The sequence below is a fragment of the Canis lupus genome, chromosome 13 (assembly GCF_048164855.1).
Source record: "Canis lupus baileyi chromosome 13, mCanLup2.hap1, whole genome shotgun sequence".
NCBI lineage: Eukaryota > Metazoa > Chordata > Mammalia > Carnivora > Canidae > Canis > Canis lupus.
The window spans coordinates 50476937-50500007 of NC_132850.1; the positions used below are offsets into that span (position 1 = coordinate 50476937).

General features: G+C 38.1%; 1 protein-coding gene across 13 annotated transcripts in view; it reads right to left on the reverse strand.

Moving 5' to 3' along the window:
* Positions 1-23071, reverse strand: part of SH3D19 (SH3 domain containing 19) — a 178531-nt gene that overhangs the window by 92976 nt on the left and 62484 nt on the right. For 3 of the 13 annotated variants that reach the window (XM_072773611.1, XM_072773609.1, XM_072773615.1), the window contains exon 2: positions 16691-16753. The exons of 8 other annotated variants lie outside the window; for them this stretch is intronic. The gene's annotated coding sequence lies outside the window, so the exon portion shown is untranslated. Of the gene's footprint in view, positions 1-730; positions 989-16690; positions 16754-23071 lie in introns of those variants that run through there. 2 more of the 13 variants (XM_072773614.1, XM_072773608.1) reach the window with 2 other exon arrangements.

The window sequence follows — 23071 nt, forward strand, 5'->3', positions numbered from 1 at the left end:
TCAATGTGTAAGCCAAAATAAAATCCTATGCAATAGCTTTTTAAAAATCCTGTGCAATCTTATTAAAATATAGTTTCCTAAAGTATCTTCTGAATTAATACTAGCGATATAGAATTTAATGACAAAACAAAGATTGGACAAGAATTCTTTATTTCCCCCCTTAATTTCATTGCTCCTGGAGCAACAAAAAGATACTAAAAATATACTATAAAACTTCTGGAGAGAGTTATGGAAGAAGAAGTATAGGATTTACACAGTTAAATGTATTTATCAGTTCTTTCTGAATAGGTTCATAATGAAAAAGAAATGTTTCTTTAAACCAGGGAGTTAGTACACAGGAAGTATGTTCTCTAAGAGAATAACAAGTAGGAAGATTCACAATAAAACATATTTGTTTAGATAAAATGCTCTCCAAAATGCACAATATTACTATGCTTTTGGTTCCTGTTTCTCTACATAGTGACCTAGTATTACTGCCGCTTTTAAAACTTTTGTTTTAATTTAACTTAGTTTTACAGTCCCTCAAATAAAAACATCATGGTTTTTCACTTGTGGAGCACTAAAACTTTCAAAGTCTAGCAATAGAGCACACATTTAATCATTTTTTTGAATCGTTCCTCTTTAGCTTTAGGCTGCTAGTTTTATTACCAAAAGTAAAATACCTCAAAGCAGAGCTGGAAACTGGATGCAGATCAGCTATCTTCAGTATTAACAAAGCAACAATTCTTACCTGTGGCTAACGATGAGCTAAAAATCTGCCCAGGATGCCATTTGACGTGGCTGTGATCTTAGTTTCGTAGAGTTTATTTAGGCATGTAATAGCGAATTCCCCCGCAAATCTGCCTAGTGGTACAACACACGGGAGGAGGGGAGAAACAGAGTCACAACGCACGTAAACAAGACTCAGCATCTGAGGGCTTCCCTCCAGGGCCTGTTCTGATTGGCAGATGTGCTATGACCAATCTGCACAGCTGGAATGTGTCCACTCGGGAAGCAAATGGCTCATAGCTCTCCTTCATTCTTGGTTAAAACAGGAAATTCTACAGTTGTTTTATACTTTGTGCTCTAAGGAGATATAAATGCCTCCTCACAGTACTTCTCTAATGAACGAGCTGATAATCTGTTGGAAGACATTTTAAACATTCCCTCCCAAATTCTCGGTGTTATATTCCTATGTAAATATACATACACAACGATTATAACATGTCACTCCTAAGACCCATATATTTGATGATTTGAGGGTAAGGGGTAAATTATCCATTGCTTGCAATATCCCCTGTCCCCCAGCTTGTGACAATGGAAAACAAATTAAAACACATGTTCTTGTCTATTTTTTTTTCTCAGAGTGTACAAAGAACTGGATTTCACATTTTGCCCTAAGCCATCTTTTAGCTTAAATACATATATGTTTAGTACGTGTCTGTTGTGTGTGTCTACAAAAATTTTTACATGCTTATTTTAAGCTAAGAAATCTCCATGACAGCCAAGACAATTGTGCAATTGTCAAGAAATAACATTAGTGGCGATGCTGAATTTTTGGCAAATTAATAAATGGTTATTATTTTGGTCCAAAATCTAAGACTGAACAAAACAAAGCACCGAGGGCAGATTTGGGATCTGGATCTCGCCAACAGTAATAAAACATTTGGATAAAAGTCCCTTAAAAAAAATGAGAACAGATCCATAGCAAATATGGAAATTTCATCTTGACTATAGTGCCTTAAGCATATGGATTTTATTTATTTCAAATCAAATACTCTTTGGCCTATATCCCCCCAATTTTTTTCAGAGTTTCTAATTTTTAAGTAACTAGGAAAAAATATATTTGCAAGGCTTCTTGAGCTTTTGCATACTTAAGAATCATAGAAATAACTTACTATACCAAAGTCTCACCATTTATATGAAAAAAAAGGGGTTATTAAAAATAAGAATATTCTAACCCTAAAATTTAGTTGCCAAATGCTGCACATTTGTTGTAGATAATGCACTAACCCCAGGGGCCCACTGGGCTGTGTTATGATTTAGGTCAAAGATCAGTAGTATACTCTTAACGTGAAGGTCAGCATGGCTGTAGAGCTACGTAAAAGTCTGTTGGGTTTATTTTGTTTTTTAAGATTTTATTTATTTATTCATGAGAGACACAGAGAGAGAGAGAGAGAGAGAGAGGCAAAGACACAGGCAGAGGGAGAAGCAGGCTCCCTGTGAGGAGTCTGAGGCAGGACTTGATCCCAGGACCCTGGGTTCACGCCTGGAGCCTAAGGCAGACGCTCAACCACTGAGCCACCCAGGCATCCCAAGTCTGTTAGTTTTGTAGGCATATGTCTGTCTGTCTGTCTGTCTGTCTCTCTCTCTCTCTCTCTCTCACACACACACACACACACACACACACACACACACACACTGGAGTGGGAGAGAGAAAGAGAAAACCTGCTTGCATTCCCTGTTCTTACTCATCCATGTCTCCTGTTAATAAAGCTAATTGAGGAAATGGAAGAAAACCCCACAGGCAGAACAAAAGCAACATAAGGCAGAACTGGTGCCAAGGGTGCTGTTGGCTATGTGAGTACAAATGTTATTGGGAGATGTAAAGGAGGCAATGGGGGAACCCACGGCCCCTCAAGGAGACTGAGATCAGGAGAGTGATAGGAAGCTCTCACAGGCTGGTGACTCTGTAGGAGAATTCCAGTTCACCCAAATCTTCCTGCCATGACAACTTCTGATTCTAAGTAATCTGGACAGGCATGAATCCAATGTTTATGTACATAGGTGATATTCCACTTAGGTAGAAATGGGCCTCTGTTCTGGCAGGGACGGCATACTAGGAATGGCTGGGCAGAGTCTACTGATGTGTGACCATTCAGGGTGATTCTGAATCTAATAATACGACAAAACACTTTGAAACGAAGATGACAAGAATGCAAATATCATCTTTTGCTTTGATTAAAACTATGAAGAATGGCCAACTTAGAACTTATTAGAATCCATGGTAAGACATTCAGGCTTTGAGGATTTGGCTTTGATCACTTAACTAGACAGAAAATCAAACCCTATTGCATAGGGAACTTAGACTACTAACTCAAGTTGGCAGTGGAAAGTCCTAAATCGTTCTTTGAAATTAGTGGGAAGACTCAAGTCTATGTGAATGAATACACACAGCCACACTCAGAGCAGGAAGTGGTATAATGGAACCTGCCTTGTACCTCACACTGGAGTATTAAAATGAGTATTTAAAATGAGTGTTATCTTTAAAGTTAGTATTATCTATGAAGGGATTCTGTACTATATTCCTAAGTCAAATTCCAGCTTGGGAGTATATACTCTATGTTATGTTTAAAAAATGGATCGATCGATAAATGTTTTGTATCATTCAGTACTAACTAAAGGATCCACACATTCTAAAAAAGAACTCCCTGCAACAATAATATCATTACCTCTTTACTTATAAGCAGAATAAATAATATATCCTTCCATTAGAAGAAGGAAGATATTCAAGATCATGAAACTTACTTTGATGACTCTTCGAAAGATTGGGAAAGGAGTTCCACTCAAATAATCCCATGGATAGAACTGTACATATATGAGATCGGAGTTTCACAGGCTTTAGTAGTCTTTAAAAGGTTCTTTTATTTAGGCAAAGAAAACTGAAAATTTATGTCTACTTGAAAAGAAGCTAGGTTCATCCTACAAAGTTACTGATGCTAATGCTTATTTACCACCTCCTTCTAGCTCCATGTCACTACTGTCACCACTCTTAAGTATATCTTCAAATTGATTTCTAGTCATTTTTGAGACTCCCACAGTAAATAGTTTAAAATAAATAAATTGAAGTATTTTAAAAGATTGTATTTGAGAGAGAGGTAGTATGTATGCATGCACAAGTGTACATAAGCACAAGCAAGGCTCTATCACCAGCCTGAGATCATGACCTAAACCGAAATCAAGAGTTAGATGCCTAACTGACTGAGCCACCCGGGTGCCCCAGTATATTGCTCTTTTAAATGATAGGCTTTCAGGGACACCTGGGTGGCTCAGTGGTTGAGCGTCTACCTTTAGCTCAGGATGTGATCCCGAGGTCCTGGGATCAAGTCCCACATCAGGCTCCCTGCAGAGAGCCCACTTCTCCCTCTGTCTATGTCTCTGCCTCTGTGTCTCTTGTGAATAAACAAAATCTTGAAAAAAAATTTTTTTTAAATGATAGGCTTTCAATAAATATATATTTGCTGTTGTCGAACTTAAGAAAGTTACTCCTAAACACCAAGAAATTAAAGACAATCTCTGTGAGTTACCACTGCAGGAGGCACATTACAGAGTTTACATGATTGCTACCCACGCTTCTATGGGTAAGTGGAAAAGTTTAGTCTACAGCATTGTCAATACTGACACCTGTCATTAGTTCTAATTATCAAATGCCTAAACTCATTAAAATGCAGCACCCTAATCACACAGGGAGGGAGAAACTAGAGATGGAGGGAAGTTTTTTTTAATAAGAGAGTTATATTTCAACAGAGTAGACGGCCTCTGGAGTCTTTTCTCCTTCCCATGCCTACTGTGTTTTCCTGTATTTTACGTTTTCATCAGCACTTGTCAGGACTGTTGCGTCTTGACTGGATTTTCTGGTTCTAGTCTCTTTTCTTCCAATTCTGCCTTCTTGCTGGCCAAATTCATACCTCAGAAAATTACAAACCTTAAGAGTCTGAAGAGAGATAATGACATTCCATGAGATAATGACAGTGACATCCTCAGCACTTTGCCTATGCAAAATAAGCACTCAATAAATGTCATCAGCTGCCATCTTGCTAAAAGGCCAGCTATTTACTAGTGGTAGTGACTGGTCCTGCCTGTGGTGATTGCACAAGTTACTTGGTCTCTCTAAATCTTGTTTTTTCTCAGTACACAAGAGGAAAGAATGCTATCCTGAGAGATTTTGTGAGGATAAATGAATGAAAGGGTATAAAGAACTTAGCTTCATACCTGGAACATAAACTCTATGACCCTGTTACAACTCCTTCTTACCATCTTTAGTGCCTGGCTCAAACACACCACCTTCTTCATGAAACTGTCTCTGACTCCTTTTTCTTTTCTGCATCCTTGTATTCAGTTTCCTATTGCTGCTGTAACAAAATATCATAAACGTAGGGGCTTACAACAAAAATGGACTATTTTATAGTTCTGGGGGCCAGTAGTCAAAGTAGGTCTCTTTAGGCTAGAAGTCAAGGTGTTTGCAGGGCCACACTCCTTCTGGGAGCTCAAAGTAAGAAGCTGTTTCCTTGCCTTTTCTACCTTCTCAAGGTCACTAGCGTTCCTTGGGTGGTGGCCCCTTCCTCCAACCATGTGGCATCTTTACTTCTTTCTCTCACTCTGACTTCCTCTTCTGCTTCTCTTTTCCACTTAAAGGACCTTTAGGATTATACTGGGCCCACCAGGATTATCCAAAATTATCTGCTTGTTTCAAGGTCTGTTGATTAACAACTTTAATTCCTCTCCGCTATGCAATATAACATCTTCTCAGGTTCCAGGATTTAAGACGTGGACATCTTTGAGGGGGCAACATTATTCTGCCTACCACATCCTATCTGAATTCTCATATCATCTATATCACTCACATGACACTTAGCATATGTGTCTTATTATTTAAAGTTTTAGGTATATGTCTATTGCCTTATCTAATCAGCGTGTCTGATAAAGGCAGGACTCTTTTTTTTTTTTTCCAAGATTTTATTTATTTATTCATGAGAGCTATACACAGAGAGAGGTGGAGACACAGGCAGAGGAAGAAGCAGGCTGCCTTAGGGGAGCCTGATGTGGGACTCAATCTCAGGACCCCAGGGTCACGCCCTGAGCCAAAGGCAGACACTCAACCACTGAGCCACCCAGGCGCGCCCCCTCCTTCTTTTTAAAGGAAGCTCTATGCCCAATGCAGGGGCTTGAACTCATGACCCCAAGATTAAGAGTAGCATGCTATACCAACTGAGCCAGCCAGCCACCCGGCAGAACTTTATCTTAACTCTGCTTCACAGTCAGCCTTCTGTAAACATCTGTTGATAATGGTAATATCCAATGCCCTTTCGTTCCCCTTTCTGCCTTTCTGCCCCGTCATTTAGGCTGGAGTCGGTTCAATGATTATCTTTACTGGTGAAAAAGTTGTCCTAAGAATGCCCATACATATTTTTACTTTTTATAAACACAGTAGTGATTCAAGAGTCACCTCTGCCCTAGAATGACCCACATTTGGTCTATTCTTGTCTCAAAGTAGTTCTCACCAAACCAAACCATACATTGGAGAAAAAAACCACAGCACAAGTGAATTCCAGGAAGAATCACCTATTTGACAACAGATGCTGCTTCCAAAATAATTTTTCTTTAAGGTGGTTCAACTGAATCATTTTGATGACTGAGTTCAATTCACTATTGAATCCGGCTTTTTAAGTTAGTAGTTTCAGAGATGAAAAATCAGAGCCACCATCTACAACGCCCCTCTTCCCCATAGGGCGCATCTGATAGAATTCAGGAAGACGGACAGTTTCACCAGTGCCTCTCAAGTCCTGCAGCAGAAATGGAAACAGGCTGAGGAACAGAGTGTCATCAACTCTCCTTGGTGTTCCTTCCTCAGGCTCCCTAATGATTCTCTTAATAATTACTTTCAGGCCTTTTTGTTGTTGTTCTTGTTATAAAATAACACTTTTTAAGCAAGTGAGATTCCTGATTCAAGGAGGGATAAAAAGACCTTTCAGTTAAATTTAAATCTCTAATCCCCCAACTACCAAATTAAAAATATTATACCCATATTCAAAATATTAGGTCATTCCTAAGAGTTTTTCTAAAGGAGTCATAAATTTTACCTAGAATAAGGTATTCTAGAAGAAAGGAAACCAGAGAAAGTGACCCAAGGCATTCCTTTCAAAGTTTTCCAAATTATGACAACTTCTAGGATAGTCACAAAGCATATTAGTATCTAAAAGGCTCTGAGAAACCCTGCAACTAAAAAAATTTAACTTTGTTTAACACAGTATTTCCCAAACTAATCTGAAGATGAAACATTTCTCACAAAATCATAATCGATATCTGGTAGCCTGGCACACAGTGTTATCATCACCATCTACTCCCCTGGAAATCCAAAGTCCTTTACACAGAGCTTGGTGTTTGTATCTCCATGGCCAGTACCATGGCCTGACATGTAGGTGGCACTTCTTCAATGAACTCAACTCCGACTGGTGTAGGGCCAGGCACAGGATTCAAATACAAAGGGGAGTAGGAATCTCCATTCCAATCCTATCAGGTCAAGCCCTGGTCTTTTAAGATGATCACATTTCCCTCACTTATTTATCTTTGATTTTGCCGTTGTTTAGGTTAATTTGTGCATCTCAAGAATGACGTGTTCCATAAAGATGAGTATACTTAGTGACTCCAGGTATCTACTATTGGGTCATATCCACGATGGCAAATTAATAAATATTTCAGTTTGACAACCCAGACAGAGGTTAAGTGCAGGCACCTGAGGTCAGACAGCCTTGTTTTGAGTTCTTGCTTCATTAGTAAATGGCCTCAATGTCCTTAACAAGATATTTACATTCTGTAAGTTTCAATATCCACATCTGTGAAAGACGATAATAGTGGTACCCACCTCATCAAGTTGAACAGGGAGTAAGTGAAGAAATGCATATAAAGGACAGTATGCTTGCTGACTAGGACAAATGCCTAGTAAATGTTTACTATTATGATGATAATATTAGGGAAGCAGATTAATCATAGAGTTCATAGTACTGTGGCTACAATTATTTAAAAAGGTTAATTATCCTTTGTCCAGTATAGATTTAATTCTGTAGGATTTTTTCTTTTGCTTATTACTGGACAAGAGGACAGAGCTGTACTAATAAATAATTTCTACATCATCTCTTATCCAATCGCTCCAGCCTCTTATCCTTTTGAACCAAGGGCTAACTATAAAAAATTAATAAATCTGGACTTTCACTTTTCTTCATTTTCCCATTGCAGCCTCTGACAGAAGTGATAAATAAGCCCTAAAAAGTAAGCAGCAGGAAGGAGAAAAAGAACTCAACTCAAAGGCAGACAGAGAGGGATCCCTGGGTGGCGCAGTGGTTTGGCACCTCCCTTTGGCCCAGGGCGCGATCCTGGAGACCCAGGATCGAATCCCACGTCGGGCTCCCAGCGCATGGAGCCTGCCTCTCCCTCTGCCTGTGTCTCTGCCTCTCTCCCTTTCTCTCTCTGTGACTATCATAAATAAATTTAAAAAAAAAAATTTAAAAAAAAAAAAAAAAGGCAGACAGAGACAGTTCCTTCCAGATGAAAACTGTACCAAGCATGGATCACCACCTCTCCCATTCCTAGTTCATCCTGCAGGTATTAAGCCTTCGTAGTCACTTTCTGAGACACAAGAATTTTAAAATAAGTTTCCTGAGTAGGATTAATGAGTGACACAAAGAAAGAAAACTAATTAGATAAAATATTTCTATTAAAATATATATTATGTATATATCTATATATTTATAAAATTACTGAAATGTGCCTCCGTATCTTAGGATACTATGGATTTCTTTTACAAGAATTCAGAGAACGAGGATTAAAATTATTTCAGGTGTTAAAGGATAGATAACATCTCTAACCACAGGTTGCTTTTTCAGCTGTTAGGGTAAAAATAATAAAGATGATTTTTTTCTTTAAAGGGCAAAAGGCTCATTCTTATGGTCTCCTCGTCCTTTAGTTTTGATTAATTCACAGATGTTGCAGCAACGTTTTACCTCTTTACACCTGTCTCTGCAAAATATGCAAATATCAGAAACCATTCTAACCAAGAGACTGCTTCATTTGCAGGGAAGCAGGAAAAAAAATTGAAGATCACGTTTTTCCAATTACCATACACATCTCACTCTGATGTAAGATTATTAGGCTGTGCAAATCTTTCCTACACAGAAAAAGGATTTTTCTGATCTGAGTCTTCAAACAGATTTTTATCCACAGTGGGGCAGTCTTGGTCTCTAATCTAGAATGACGAATTTTTTTGTTCCTTTTAATGAAGAAAAGGTAAAGTCACATCCAGCCTTGCCACATTACCTTACGTAGGGATAGAGAATGTATTCTCTGTACACCACACACATTGCTTCTTGCAAATTCAGCCCACCAATCTCCTTCCTCTCCACTCTATTAAACTCCCATCCACATGACCACGTTCAAAAGGCTACTGGGACACAAGCAAGGAGAATGCCCAATTGTCTCATTCTATTCTTCAACCATACAGAATGCCTCTAAAGTAAGTGTGCAGTTCTGATTTTTCACAGTTGTAAAGACACACAGGATCTTTAAGAGGAGACCTAAGAGACATCTGCAATCTCAGCTTTGAAGCCTTATTTGACTCCCCACAGGCAAAAACAATGCTTCCCCACCTGCACCACCACATAGTGCCTAGCACCCGTATCAGCACTGACCACATTTTGAATCACCTTATAATTCTCATTATCTATGTCTTATTGCTTCCACTTTATAGTTCCTTCAAGACAAGGCCTTTATACACTTTGTAATGGCTGGCAGAGCACCTTACACACAGTAGGTACAACCTAAGAATCTACTGTAGAATATACTGGTATGAGTCCTCTCTAACACCTCTGCAAACTGGAAATTAGCTGAGCTTAAAAAGCCTTTGTATTGTCTGGTGTTTCTTTTGGGGGTGTGAGGGAGCAGTTGTTATTAATTCATGGAGAAGACAGATTGCACATTACCATGCAAAAGCTTCAAACAATTTTGATTCAGAACGAAAGCATTTTGTGCAGCTTCAGAGTTGCAGAATTAACAAAACACTATATTTGTGTAATGAAAAATGGACAGTTTAAGGAAAAAGCAATACAATTATTACAAAGAAGCACAGGAAGCTACACAAAGGATTCACTCTCTGGCTCTCAGGTCACAAAACACAGTTGAAATAAATTCAAGAATTGGCTATCAGCATAACAACAACGACAACGATGAACAGATATTATTCATCAAGTCTTTACTATGTTAGAGGCATTCTAATGTGGTCCCATTTAATCTTCATGGGATTCCCATGATGCAAGTCTTTTCCACTTTATTGATGAGAAAGCAGTCTCAGAGAAGCTAGTTTAAAAACAAAGAGTATGAATTTTCAAACCTGGATCTGAAGAATCTCAAAGCCCCTGCTCTTTCCATTGTTATCAGAGGGCTGGAGGTCCCACTTGTTTGATAAACTACAAGGGTAAAAGTGTAGAAATTATGTTCGCCACAAGCCACACTTATATTTCAGTATCAGATGGTGTGTTGTTTAGAGACTGAATCCAGGGCCTCAATTCCTTCCAACGGTCTCTGAGGTTTTCTTCAGCGTCACAAAACAAACACCCTCTCATAAATTCCTAAGAATACAGAAGATTTTGCCTTATGACAAGATACCTGTGCTGGGAGAATAGCTCCAATTCACTACCTTGTGCCATCAACAATCTTATGTTACTAACATTTAATCTATGGGTTCAACAGAGTATGGACACAGGTGCATGATGATAGGGACAATTCATTATAAAATTAAACAGATTACAAGACAGGTTTGAATTCTGCTTGGACTATTGCTTGTTAATTCCTGTACCTTCAGAGTGAAAATTTTAGAAAAAAAAAAAAAATGACCTTAAATAATTAAGTTTTTATACAATAGCAATCTGGGTCTTGGTGATTTTCTTTTCAAATATAATTAGCCATCTTTTTAATTGCAACACAAAATGCACTATTAATAATGATAGTTAAACACACACAAAAACTGGGCAGTGAGGAGGAAGAAATATTAGCCACATATCAGAAATTGGCTCGGGGGGCAGCCCGGGTGGCTCAGCGGTTTAGCACCACCGCCTTCAGTCCAGGGCCTGATCCTGGGGACCTGGGATTGAGTCCCAACGTCAGGCTTCCTGCGTGGAGCCTGCTTCTCCCTCTGCCTGCTTTCTCCCTCTGCCTGTGTCTCTGCCTCTCTCTCTCTCTCTTTCTCTCTCTCTCTCTCTCTCTCTCTCTGTGTGTGTCTCAGGAGTAAATAAATAAAATCTTTTTAAAAATTAAAGAAAAATTAAAGAAAAAAGAAAGAAAAAAATTGGTTCTGGGGCAGCTTATGTGTCATTTATGCAAACTAGACTTTGAGATATCTTGGGTTTGCCAGTCATCATTATCTAAGATTTCCACACTACTCCACACCCAGACCCATTGACACATTTGAAATATGTTTGTTTGCATCATTCCTGGGTTAACCCATGCACCACAAGCAATTAGAAAATAGGTCTGAGAAACAGCGGATACTTCCAGTAATCTGGAGAAAAAATACAAATCCAATTGTACTTTATCATACTGGAGATGAAATACAGATCCAATTGTACTTTATCAGAAACCCACATGAGGTGTTGTATGCTTTCTTCCCACGGAGCCATGGTGTTGTTGCCATGAATGCAATACCTGCAGATGCAGGGGAGTGAAATCAACCTTAGCCATCCTCTGGCTCAGTGTGCTCAGGTACAGACCACTCTGATCTACCTGGCTCTGGTCCAGAGAAAAAAGAATCAAAGATAATGCTGACTGTCTTGGAGGATAAGAGACTGTGAAATACTCTTGGTACACAACAAAAGCTGCATTCAACAAACTTACAATCTTTGTTGAGACACAACAGCAAATAATTTCTAATGCACACTGTGAGTACAAAAAAAATGCAGAAGAACCCTAACATTGTTAACTGATGTCATGAGAATTTTAAGAATCCACAAAATCTTTAACAAAAACACTTGCATGAATTCCAGATTTGCACAAACTCTCAAATAATTTCACCAAAATCATATTTCCTGTGCATATCTATATAGCATGAGTTAACTGTATTTGCAACTTTCATGGCAGTTTTATCATTCACTTGGACTGGTGTACTTGCCTTACAGCAGGAATAAAAAATTCCTACATCAGCTGTTCCTGATGTTCCTACATCAGAGTTTCCAGTGAATAATCAAATGGTGAGTATTAAATAAATGAATGCCCAAGAGCTACTAAAATATAGGATCATAAGGGAAGGTTTAGTTGTGACTAAGAAATCTTCAAGGCTTGCCAGAATAGATAGCATTTGGTTTGAGCATAACTTTAAGTTGGCAAAATTTGAGAAGTAAATACGGGAAGAAAGGCATCTAAGTTTAGGAGAACTATGTACTACATAATAGTAGTGGAAGCACAAAGAACTGAGGGATAGTACTGAATAATCCAGTTGAAGGTAGATTCCAAAGTGTGAGGAAAATATACTGGGAGATGGTATTACAACATTACTTCAGGATCATTTAGAACAATTCATGAATGTTATATACTAGCATTTGTACTTTTCTGTAGGCAATGGAGAAAGGGTAGCCTGATGGAATGGACTGCTGGTGGAGGGGTGGATGAAAGAAGAGAGATCACTAACAACAGTATAAACCTGGTAGAAAGCTTGATGTAAGGAAAGAATACGAGGAAATAAAAGTGGGAGGGTTGAGCAGAAACACAGGATTAGGAATGAACAATACGTGTTGAGGGAGGAAGCAGGAGTAAGGATATGGGTGCACAGTATATGCTACCAATAACAAGTTAGGAACTAAGCAAGATGAGACAATGGGTAGGAATATATCATGTGTAGGGTAATATTCACTACCTAGTACCATCAATAAGCTTATGCTACTAACATTTATGAGTTCAACAGAGTATGGATACAGGTCTGAAGCTTTTAAGTGAAAAATCATATGAAAATGTTTACTTGACTCATTCAAGCTGAGTAGTTACATCCACCTCCCCTCCCTATAAATTGAAATGATAAAATAAAAAATAAAAACCATTTGAATGGAACCACAATAACACTAAGAACAAAACAAGAATGAGAGTCATCAATGGATCAGACATCCTAAGAAATTTGAAACCAAGGTCAAAGACATCAGAGATTAAACAAGAGTTCTCTCTAACAAGCTCCTTCTGAGTCAGAGAATAAAAACTGGCTCCTTGGACAGTCATGAAGACAGTTAATTAGAGCTATAGTCAGATCACCAGATTCAGCTCTTCAGTACTGTTCAGCCTGTCTCACAACCAATTACACCGAGAAGCCAGTTAAGGCTTCCCTTTTGAGCTAAAGGCAGAAAATTGCTATCCACATAAAGTTAGTGACCTGCCTGGGAGAGTCTCACTTGGGAAACGGAAAAAGAGCATATAGTTTAGGGTAATTTAGTATTTAAATTAATTTTAGACTCAGAAATTGTTGGGAAACTGAGAGAAAAGACAGATCCTACAGGTAAAATACAGTAAACCATTCCAATTCTGGATACATCTCATTTGCTTAGCCTTGAGTAACAGCTTCCTTACTTTGGCAATTTTAAAGGTCTGAGCTTGCCTTCCAACTCCCTTACAGGAAAAGCCACCAACAGTATAACGCCATTAATAACCACCAACAGTTAATTAATATAACTGACATAGTTATGTCATTCAGAGGAAAGCATTTCTGGAGAAATAAAACCACGATGTATATCAGCCAATTTAGCGTTTTATTCATAAACATGTACCTACAACCAATGCTAAGCAAACATCTAAGGAAAAATCAATGGTATAAAAGGGAAAGACCTACAGGAATGATCAATTCTGGATCAAAAAGAATTTAGAGAATAGAAGAGAATGCTTGAAGTATTTTGAGGGGGTGCCTGGGTGGCTCAGTTGGTTGAGTATCTGACGTCGGCTCAGGTCATGATCTCAGGGTCCTGGGATCGAGCCCCACATTGGGCTCCCTACTCAGTGGGGAGTCTGTTTCTCCTTCTGCTTCTTCCCACTGCACTCATACTCTCTCAAATAAATAAATATAATCTTAAAAAATGTAAAGTCTTAAAATTTTTTTGAATAAAATAAAACATTCTGAGGGGTGCTTGGGTGGCTCAGTCAGTTAAGTGCCTGACTCTTGGTTTCCACTCAGGTCATGATCTCAGGATGGTGAGATTGAGCCTTTGTCCTGGCTCCATATGAGGAGGGAGTCTGCTTGAAATTTTCTTCCTCTGCCCCTTCCCCGCTCCCCACCTCCTAAAAATAAATAAATAAATAAATCTTAAAAAAAAAAAAAAGGAAAAATATTTCTGAATTTCACATACTTGGCCTGCCAACCTGATCTATGCCAAACTGAAGAGTAATGGTAATAATTAGAGCTGCACTTCCATTCTGTGTGCCATGTGCATCAACTAACCATAGCCCTGAAATTATTCCCATTTTAAAATATGGAGACAGAGGTTCCCCAAGGTTAAGTAATTGGCCCAGGGCCACAAGACCAAAAAGGGGAGATCTGGGACTGGAACTCAGCTCAGTCTGACTCTGATCCCACACTCAACACAGCTTTTCACAAAAGCACATTCTTTTTTCTTTATTCCCCTAAAGATTTTATTTATTTGAGAGAGAGAAAGTGTGTACAAATGGGGAGGAGGGACAGAGTGAGAGGGAGAAGCAGGCTTCCCCCTAAGCTCCCTGATGTGGGACTCGATCCCAGGGCCTTGAGATCATGACCTGAGCTGAAGGCAGAGTCTCAATTCAACTAAGTCTGCCACCTGGATGCTCCACAAGAGTAAATTCTTGATGTGCTTTTTAAATAAACAGTGAAAGAAAGTAAAAACATCATATCTCTATTAACAAGTTAGAGCTTTGTTTGTAAAAAGGAAAAAGTGCAATGGAATAGAAAGGAGAAGGCCTATTTAGAAAGATAGGTGGTTTTTTTTCTTTTTTTTTTTTTTTTTTGGGAAAGATAGGTTTTATATGACTTTATATAGTTCTTTATATCCCTGGGTGACAGTTGATTGGGAAATTAATGACAATATTCTAACATAGAGCCTCCAGTGTGAGGGCTTCAATGATAAAGGGGGTTGTATTTAACTAGGACTATATGATTCTTAATCCCTAACTACGATATATGGGAACTAAAAAAGATAAATGCTCTTTCAATAAAAAGCTGTAAGTCTCCCAGGTACAGATAAGAAGCTAAACATAGATTTGGCACTGATAGTACAACTAACAAAGCTGTAGGAATCAAGAGGGAAAACAGAATAAGCAGAAAAAAATTTCCCAATAATAATTCCATGGAATAGACACACTGGTAACTAGGAATACTCCTATTAGACAAACTATAAGAAGACTCAAAAGATAACAGAATACCCCCAAAATTCTCTTCCTCTCTTCCATTTCCCCAGAAACAGACAGCAATGCAAAAAAGGAAAGAACTCTCATCAGTTATCTGTCCTTAATCTTTGTGATGCTGATCAATTAAGAGCAAATAAACCTACAATCAAGAATTTGTATACTTCCTAAGTAATCTGTGCCCAGATAGTCATAAAAAATCATTTAATATCTAAGTTAACAGCATACTGTTATGCGCAAATTAAAAAGTATAATAAATAGTAAATAAAAAGGTAAGACTTTATACTATAAAAGGAAAAAGTAAATTGGAGAAAGAGAAAAAGAAAAAAGGAAAAAGCAATGTCATGTTTCTATTTCCCTCCACGAATACCATCGAGATGTGGGAGCCAAATTGTATAAGCTGATGTCACAGGCCCTCAAAACAAACATGGGGGGTAAAGTGATTCCTGTGTCTAGTAAGGATGTCACTGACAACAGTAAGTTCTCAACTGTTTTAGGCATCCATCTTATGTTGCCTACTGGCAGAAATTAAGTCATATAAGGACAAGATATTAACAAACGAACGGTAATCATTACTGTTATTATTTCTGAAAGATTGAAACAAAGCGTGAGATATCAGATCTATCCTATATGTTCCCAGGTTATCCCTAAGTAGATGCAGGACAACTGTTGGAGAAAAGCTGAACACTCAAAAATTTTTAATCTGTTATTCTTTTCCTGAGCACTAAGGAAAACAGCTTTTCACTGATACAAGCTCAAGGAAAACAGTGATGTGGTTTGAGAATAGCTGCTAAAAAGGAGGCAAGCCATAAACAGGTTTTCAAATCCTTGCTAGAGCAAGAACTGAACAGGTTGTATATGTCCAGGTATGTCCTCTCCAAGGAGTGAAAAACTCAACGGATTTTCAAGACTTGTTTTGGAATTGAATTTCCAGGGTGTTACATATACTTCTTTAAGGCAGTAGCAGGCATTGATTGGTAGGGAGGCTAAGTGATTTTTGTGGCTTAGTGAAATAGCTATTGGCTCCTGGACTTAATAACTAGGAAACAAAAGCTGATTTGACCTATAAGGGTCTGTGGTAAACAAGATGCCACACATCTTACTGTGATGCCATGGAGTCTTTTCAGATCTCTGAAAACGAAACTGCTGAAGGATTTTCTTCAGTTCAAAGACACACTAATACATGAGTTTGGGGGAACGACACCTTTAGCTTTTACAGAAATTAGAAACCTTGACAGCACTGTAGAAGGGACGCTCAACGTCCAAGTTAACCTAAGGAAAACAGAATCTGCAACAAAGTCAGGGCACCTAGGTGGCTCAGTTGGTTGAGTCTGCCTTTGGCTCAGGTCATGCATGATCTGGGGTCCTGGGACTGAGCCCTACATCAGGCTCTCTCTCTCTCTCTCTCTCTCTCTCTCCTCCTCACCTTTACCCCTCCCCCCCCACTCATGTTCTCAATCTGTGCTCTACTAAATAAATAAATAAATCTTAAAAAGAAAAAAGAATCTGCAACAAAGTCAAGAAAGGAAGATGCTAATACCTGATTCTACGTTGTTTCTTTCAACATCTAAGGATCATAGGAATGGCTTTTTCTCAGAATTATCTAAAAAAAAAAAAAGATTAAAAATGAGATTTACACAGAAATCCAATGCTTATTTTTAAAGGGTTTGATAAGACCATGTTACAGTCAGAGACCATAAGATAGACACGTCAAATGAAATGTACATTCAGGGAAAGTATAAGACATAAATGGTCATCAGAATCGTGGTAGTCTCTTAGTTTTGCCATCCAATTGAAAATAACTACTCTGTACAGAAAAACTGTCTCCGGTGTTGAATTGAAATGTTAACCAAGTGTGTGTCAATAGGTGTGGCTATCTCTAAAACATAGCCGTAACAAAACTGACAGGTTAAATGGGAACCATCTGTACTGTAGAGAATCCAAATATATTTAAGAATAATTAAATTGCTAAGCAGTTTTAACACTGTTGACCTTTCTGATTTAGTCTTCAAACTCACTAGTATATTAATTTGTTCAAGTCTTGAATAAATAGTGTAACAAGACATAGTCCCCTAGTAATTTGTTTTTTTAGGGGAAAAGAGGATATCGCAGTTTGGTAAGATTTCAGGTGAATTCTTTAATACAGAGAAAGGGAATCCTCCCTTAGCAGTGTCAAGCCTTCATAGAACAAATCCAGGACACAGATGGGTTATTTCCACCTGTCCAGTTTTTAGTGGTGACCACACCCAGAGCCCTTTTAGATACTGAGGCAGACATACCCATTCTCTGTAAAAGATCATAATATTTCCTAGTATGCTTTAGCTGAAAAGTCTTCTAAATTCAAATTCAATTGAATGGATTTGCATTGGCCCAATTTGACTTATGAGTCTTTCACTAGGACTTGATTCATTCTCACTTCCCAAAGAATTTAAAGATTAGGATGAATTTCACTGGACAAGGAACAATAAAGAGAGAAAGTGGAAAGATCTATGACTTTATAACCATCTTAAAGACAAAGAAAAAAAGGGCTGCAAATACTTTTTCCCTGGTGGCATTTGTTTTGGGTTATTTTTTAACTGATGTTTTTAGGTAAATTCCTCCATCAGATTAAGTAGAGCTTGAAGCAAAGTTACAAAAGACAAATATCCTTACATCACATAAAATTTGAATGTGAAAAGGAAATCATCCTCAGCTCAACTGCTGAGCCACCCAGGCATCCCTAAATTTTTATATTTATATTATATTAAATTACTTCTAAGAAATTAATGTGGTGCTATGTAAAAGTGGCATAATTTTCTTATAGCTCATTGAAATAACCTGGTGTTTATGGAAAAAACATACCATATGATTGTTCTTATTTTCCTATGTTCAGTAAATTGAAACTGCCATAAACATGTATTCTTAAATGCCCCAGTGGCAGTCAAGCAACAGGAAGCAAATACCAACGTATGATCACAGTAACCACCCTGCCTCCAGACACAAATTATTTTTTAATTTCATCTTAAAATTTTTCCTAATGAAAATATGGGGGAAAAATCTAGCTATTTCTGAACTGGACAAAATGTTTTTCTCATAATGTTCAAGACTTTAGTGTTAAGAACTAAGCCCAGCTGACTAGACATCCAGCCAATATATTTTTAATTAGCATTGATGAGTGATTTCTCTCATTAGGAAGCATTAGTGTCATTTGATTATTGATCCTTGCTTCAAAGTTCTCCCCATATAATAGGGAACATTAAGTATAAGATTAAACTTAATTTAACAAGAAAATATTTTTACATGTTCAAACATGTATAATCCAGTCAGTAGCATATTTAGATCTGAGACTAGGAAAAACTGCTTTGAACACTAAGAATTTCTTCCAGTGATAAAGGTCAACAGAAGACAGACTCTTGGAGAAGCAGAAATAGCACTGACGTTGGAACTATAAACATGGGTTCAAATCCTCCTTCTTCTTCCCTCTTTCTCCCCTTCCCCTCTGCCAGACCTTACAAAAGCAGAAAACAAGGCAAATCACAAGCAAGACTTCAGTGGAAACACAGTCCCAAGTTTTCTTAAAGTGAATATATATATATACACACACACACACACACACACACACACACACACACTATATACCCAGAGCCCTATACACACACACACACTATATATATATATATATATACACACACACACACACACACACACAAAACTTTAACTCAGGAACTAAATAAAGTAAATTAAGTTGCTTCCCTGTTAACTTAATATCCTTGTTGGCCATCTGTTACTTTTCTATCATCTTCTCCTCAAAGACATAAAGTGAGCCTCAAAAACATTTAAGTGGAAAAAAAAACATTTAAGTGGGTATTACAAGATTGTTTTGAGTTTTAACCAGATGTGTATTTATGTGAAAGCCCAACTATAAAGCACTCAAGGATATATAATTATTGTGCTGACAAGTACGAATTCACAATGAAGTTATCTAAAACATACATATACTCACACATATTTTCGGTCTGTATATATTCTTTATCTTAGGTATATACTCATATCCATAAAATTTTAAAATATTTTCTTAGTTAAATAAGAGAAAAAGAATTTTACTTAGCTCTTCTAGTTTCATACCTAAAACTTGTTTTTAAATGTTCCTCTGAAAAAATTATCAGTTAATAAGGCATCAATAATAAATGCCTTTTGGGCAGCCCGGGTGGCTCAGCAGTTTAGCGCCACCTTCCACCCAGGTTATGATCCTGGAGACCTGGTATCGAGTCCCAAGTCGGGGTCCCTGCATGGAGTCTGCTTCTCCCTCTGCCTGTGTCTCTGCCTCTCTTTCTCTGTGTCTCTCATGAATAAATAAATAAAATCTTTTTAAAAAATAATAGTAAATGACTTTTAACTGAAGGGAGATCATAAATATAAAATTCTATATAGAATAAGCATGAGAAAGTGAAAAAGCAGTACTAAATCTATACTGTTACATCCTAAATATGTATTATTACAGATATTTCCTTCCAAAAAAGGACAGAATTTCAAGATCTGAAAACTTGACCAAACAGAATAAAACTTCATACAAAATTTCTTTCCAATTTAATTACCACAAACACAGAATTAAACTCAGATAAAATCCAGAATCTATGACTTACAAGGGTTTACCAGAGAACTCAAAATCTTTATAAACCTGCTGTGTAAAAAAAATAAAAGAAGATCGAAGATAACATTTTTGGGAACAAAAGAGAAATCAAGTCTGCTCTTTTATGATGGCTTCTGTTCCTCTACAGTCTTGCCTCTGATTGCTTTCCTCTTTAAAGATTTAGTTAAGGCCTTCTGTGTTTTAGCTAAATCTTAGAATTTGGAGAAACACTAATATTCCATCCTCTGCAATAAGGAGTAAGAATGAAATATTTCCTATTTTTCTTCTTCCTACATTTCAGTTATTTCCTCCAAATTAGTATAATATTGTTTGGTGAAAATGTTTTCTCCTAATAGTCCTATCAGAAGAGCTACTATGGAGGGGTTGAGGAAATAAAAAGTATGAATGAGGAGGTGGCAAAAGGGATGCTCTCAATCACAATACATTGGTACTGTCTTCGTGGAGAACAATTTGGCAACAAGATCAGACTTAAAACATGAGGTAATTTTTCATTAGTAATTCCATGTAAGAGCAATTCATGTCAAATCAAGTACAGGGGTACACAAGAATATAGATATTCTTTAACATATTCTACAGCATAATTTATAATAGCAGAGAATAAAAATTAAGTTTCCATCAACATGGACACGACTTTAGAGTTATCCTACACTTCTGTACCATGTAACATTATATAGCTGTGCTGAAGAAAAATCTTTGGCTCAATATATGCTGGCATGGAAGGCCTCAAGGGAGAAAGGTAAGTCACATGTTAGAATACTTCCACTTTTTCTGTGATTTAATCACACATACACACAGATATGTGTGTACAGAACCCACACAAATATACATGTATGTATAGGCAGAAATAGAAGGAAAGATGTCTGGAATGATGCTCAAAAAACAACCCAAGAGGTGCTAGTAGTAAAGAGGGTGAGGAGGGAATCTTTCTATTTTATTTCCTATCTTCATTTCTCTACCATTTAAATTTTTTCAATAATAGTAAAGAAAAAACCCCACCATACATTATACCTAGCATGCAGCAGAAGAGGGAGCCAGGCCTAGTAATATTTTAATAATAACTATTAACTCTAGATTTCTTTCCATCTGCCAGCCTGGAGAAAAAGTGCATTCTGCTCTAGTCACAGGTGCACTAGAGCTAACACAGTCCCCAATGATGGTTTTATGAACCAAATGGAAAACTGTGGCTGAGGGATGCATCCCAGCCTCAAATTTCTGTGGCCCTCCAGCCTGGGGTCTTGGTGTTTAGATCCATATCCTGAAAGACTCAAGAGAAAATGAAGGAATTGAGAGCCACAAGCCTCTGCGTGCTCCTGATAAGTCTCCCCAACACCTCTCTACTATATGCTACCATCAGGACTAAATGATCTATCACCTGACCTCAGATGCTACCCCCCCATGATCTTCCCCGGCCTTCTTATCACCAATAACTGCACCTTCTCTGTGACCTCAACTTTCAGCATCTTACTTTGCCAGCACACTTACTCTCTATCCTGTACTCCTTAGAGTAAGAATGCCAATTCCAATAATTTTCAACCCCATTAGGATTGATAATCCACCGATTTTTGCCTTCCTTTACTCTCTGCAGTCCTCTCATTCCTTACTTCCCTCTTTTCCAGCTTCGGTTCATGATTCATCATTATCAGCACTCCCTTGCCTGCCCCATTCATCATACCCACTTCAGAAAAACCTCAACCTGGTTATAGCCACCACTCCGCCCTCTCTATGCCTCCACCCATGTTGCTGACCATTGCCTGCGAGCAACACAATTCTGCCAATTTCACTTCAAATTCAAGTGGATGCTTTCTGCTGCCCAGCAGCCACACAATCATTTCTCTGGTCCATTCATCTCCCACACTCATACATGACCAGTTCACTCCTTCTTAAGTCCGCAATACGTCCCTTACCATCCTCATTCTCAATAGATGATTTCTATTCCAGTGAGGAAATAGAAACAGCAGAGAACTTCTACCACCTTATCTCCTACCAACTGGCATCTGTATTCACATACTTACTTTTATTCCTGTGGTATGAAAGACCTGTGTTCCAATCTAAGCATCTTCACGCCTCAACTGATGCATTAGGGTCAGTCTCTTCCTGTCTGCTCAAGGATGCTTCAGCAATTCTCCTGCTTTCTCTCCTGCATCAATTTCCCCTCTTCCAGATAATTCCAATAGCACACAAACATGAAATAATTTTTCCCATCTTAAAACAAAACAAGAACAAAAACCTGCACCACCCAGGCTCTTCTGCCAACTGTTTCTCAATTTCTCTTAACAGTAAAACTACTTTAAAAAAATTGCCTTATTTGCTGTCTCCAATGATTCCCCTTTCTCTTTTGAACTTGTTGGTTTGCAACCACCTTGGGAGCTTCCCAGGTGTAATTCAAAACAGAGGGTAGGGAGAGACCAAAGAAAGAAGCAGGCCACTCTAGATTTGTAGTTGGCAGGTTCAATGAGGAAGGGAATTTACATGAGGCTTGTCTTGGGCAGCCACCAAGACAAGTGGATCTCTATACCCACCTGCCAAATCTTAAAACTAGAGAGAGGCTTTAACGGGGCTAGTCACATAGACTGTCTGGATGGTCTCAATACCACATCACTATCTCAAGGCTATCCTTGGAGCAGCCTCTAGGAGTATGAAAGGCAAACAGAATTCACACTCCAAGGACAGAGGAGGGAGTAAGGAGCCTCTGAATCCCCAGGTTGCTTATAGGCCGATAATCATGCCTACTTGATAATCTTCTTCAAGAGAATCCATTCCATGATGCTAAATCCAATGGTCAGTTCTTCGCTGTCTGCAGCATTTGGCAGCCAATCACTTCTTCCTCCTTGAAACACTTTCTTCACTTGGTTGACTGTCAGTTTTCTGCCTAATTCCTGCCATCCTCTAAGTCTCTTATTGGTTCCTGTTTATGCCATTTAAACTTTGGTGTGGTCAATCCTTAAAATTCACTGTGGACTTTATTTCTACTCATTCTCTAGGTGATCTTATCTCATTTCATGGCTTTAAATACTTTGACATGCTAGTGACACCCTAATCCAACCCTTCAGTTTGTGGCAACCTCCTGATTCCATATTCATATATTCAATTGGCTACTGGACATTTCCAGTTGGACATCTATCAAGCATCTTAAACTTAACATGCTCATAAATGAATTTCCTATCTACTCCCCAAAAATTCTGCTCTTCGTATATGTGCTCTATCTTAGTAAAAGGTTATTTCATACTTCTAGGGGCCCAGGCCAAAAACATTTGGGTCATTATGAACTCCTCTCTTTCTCTCATGCCCATG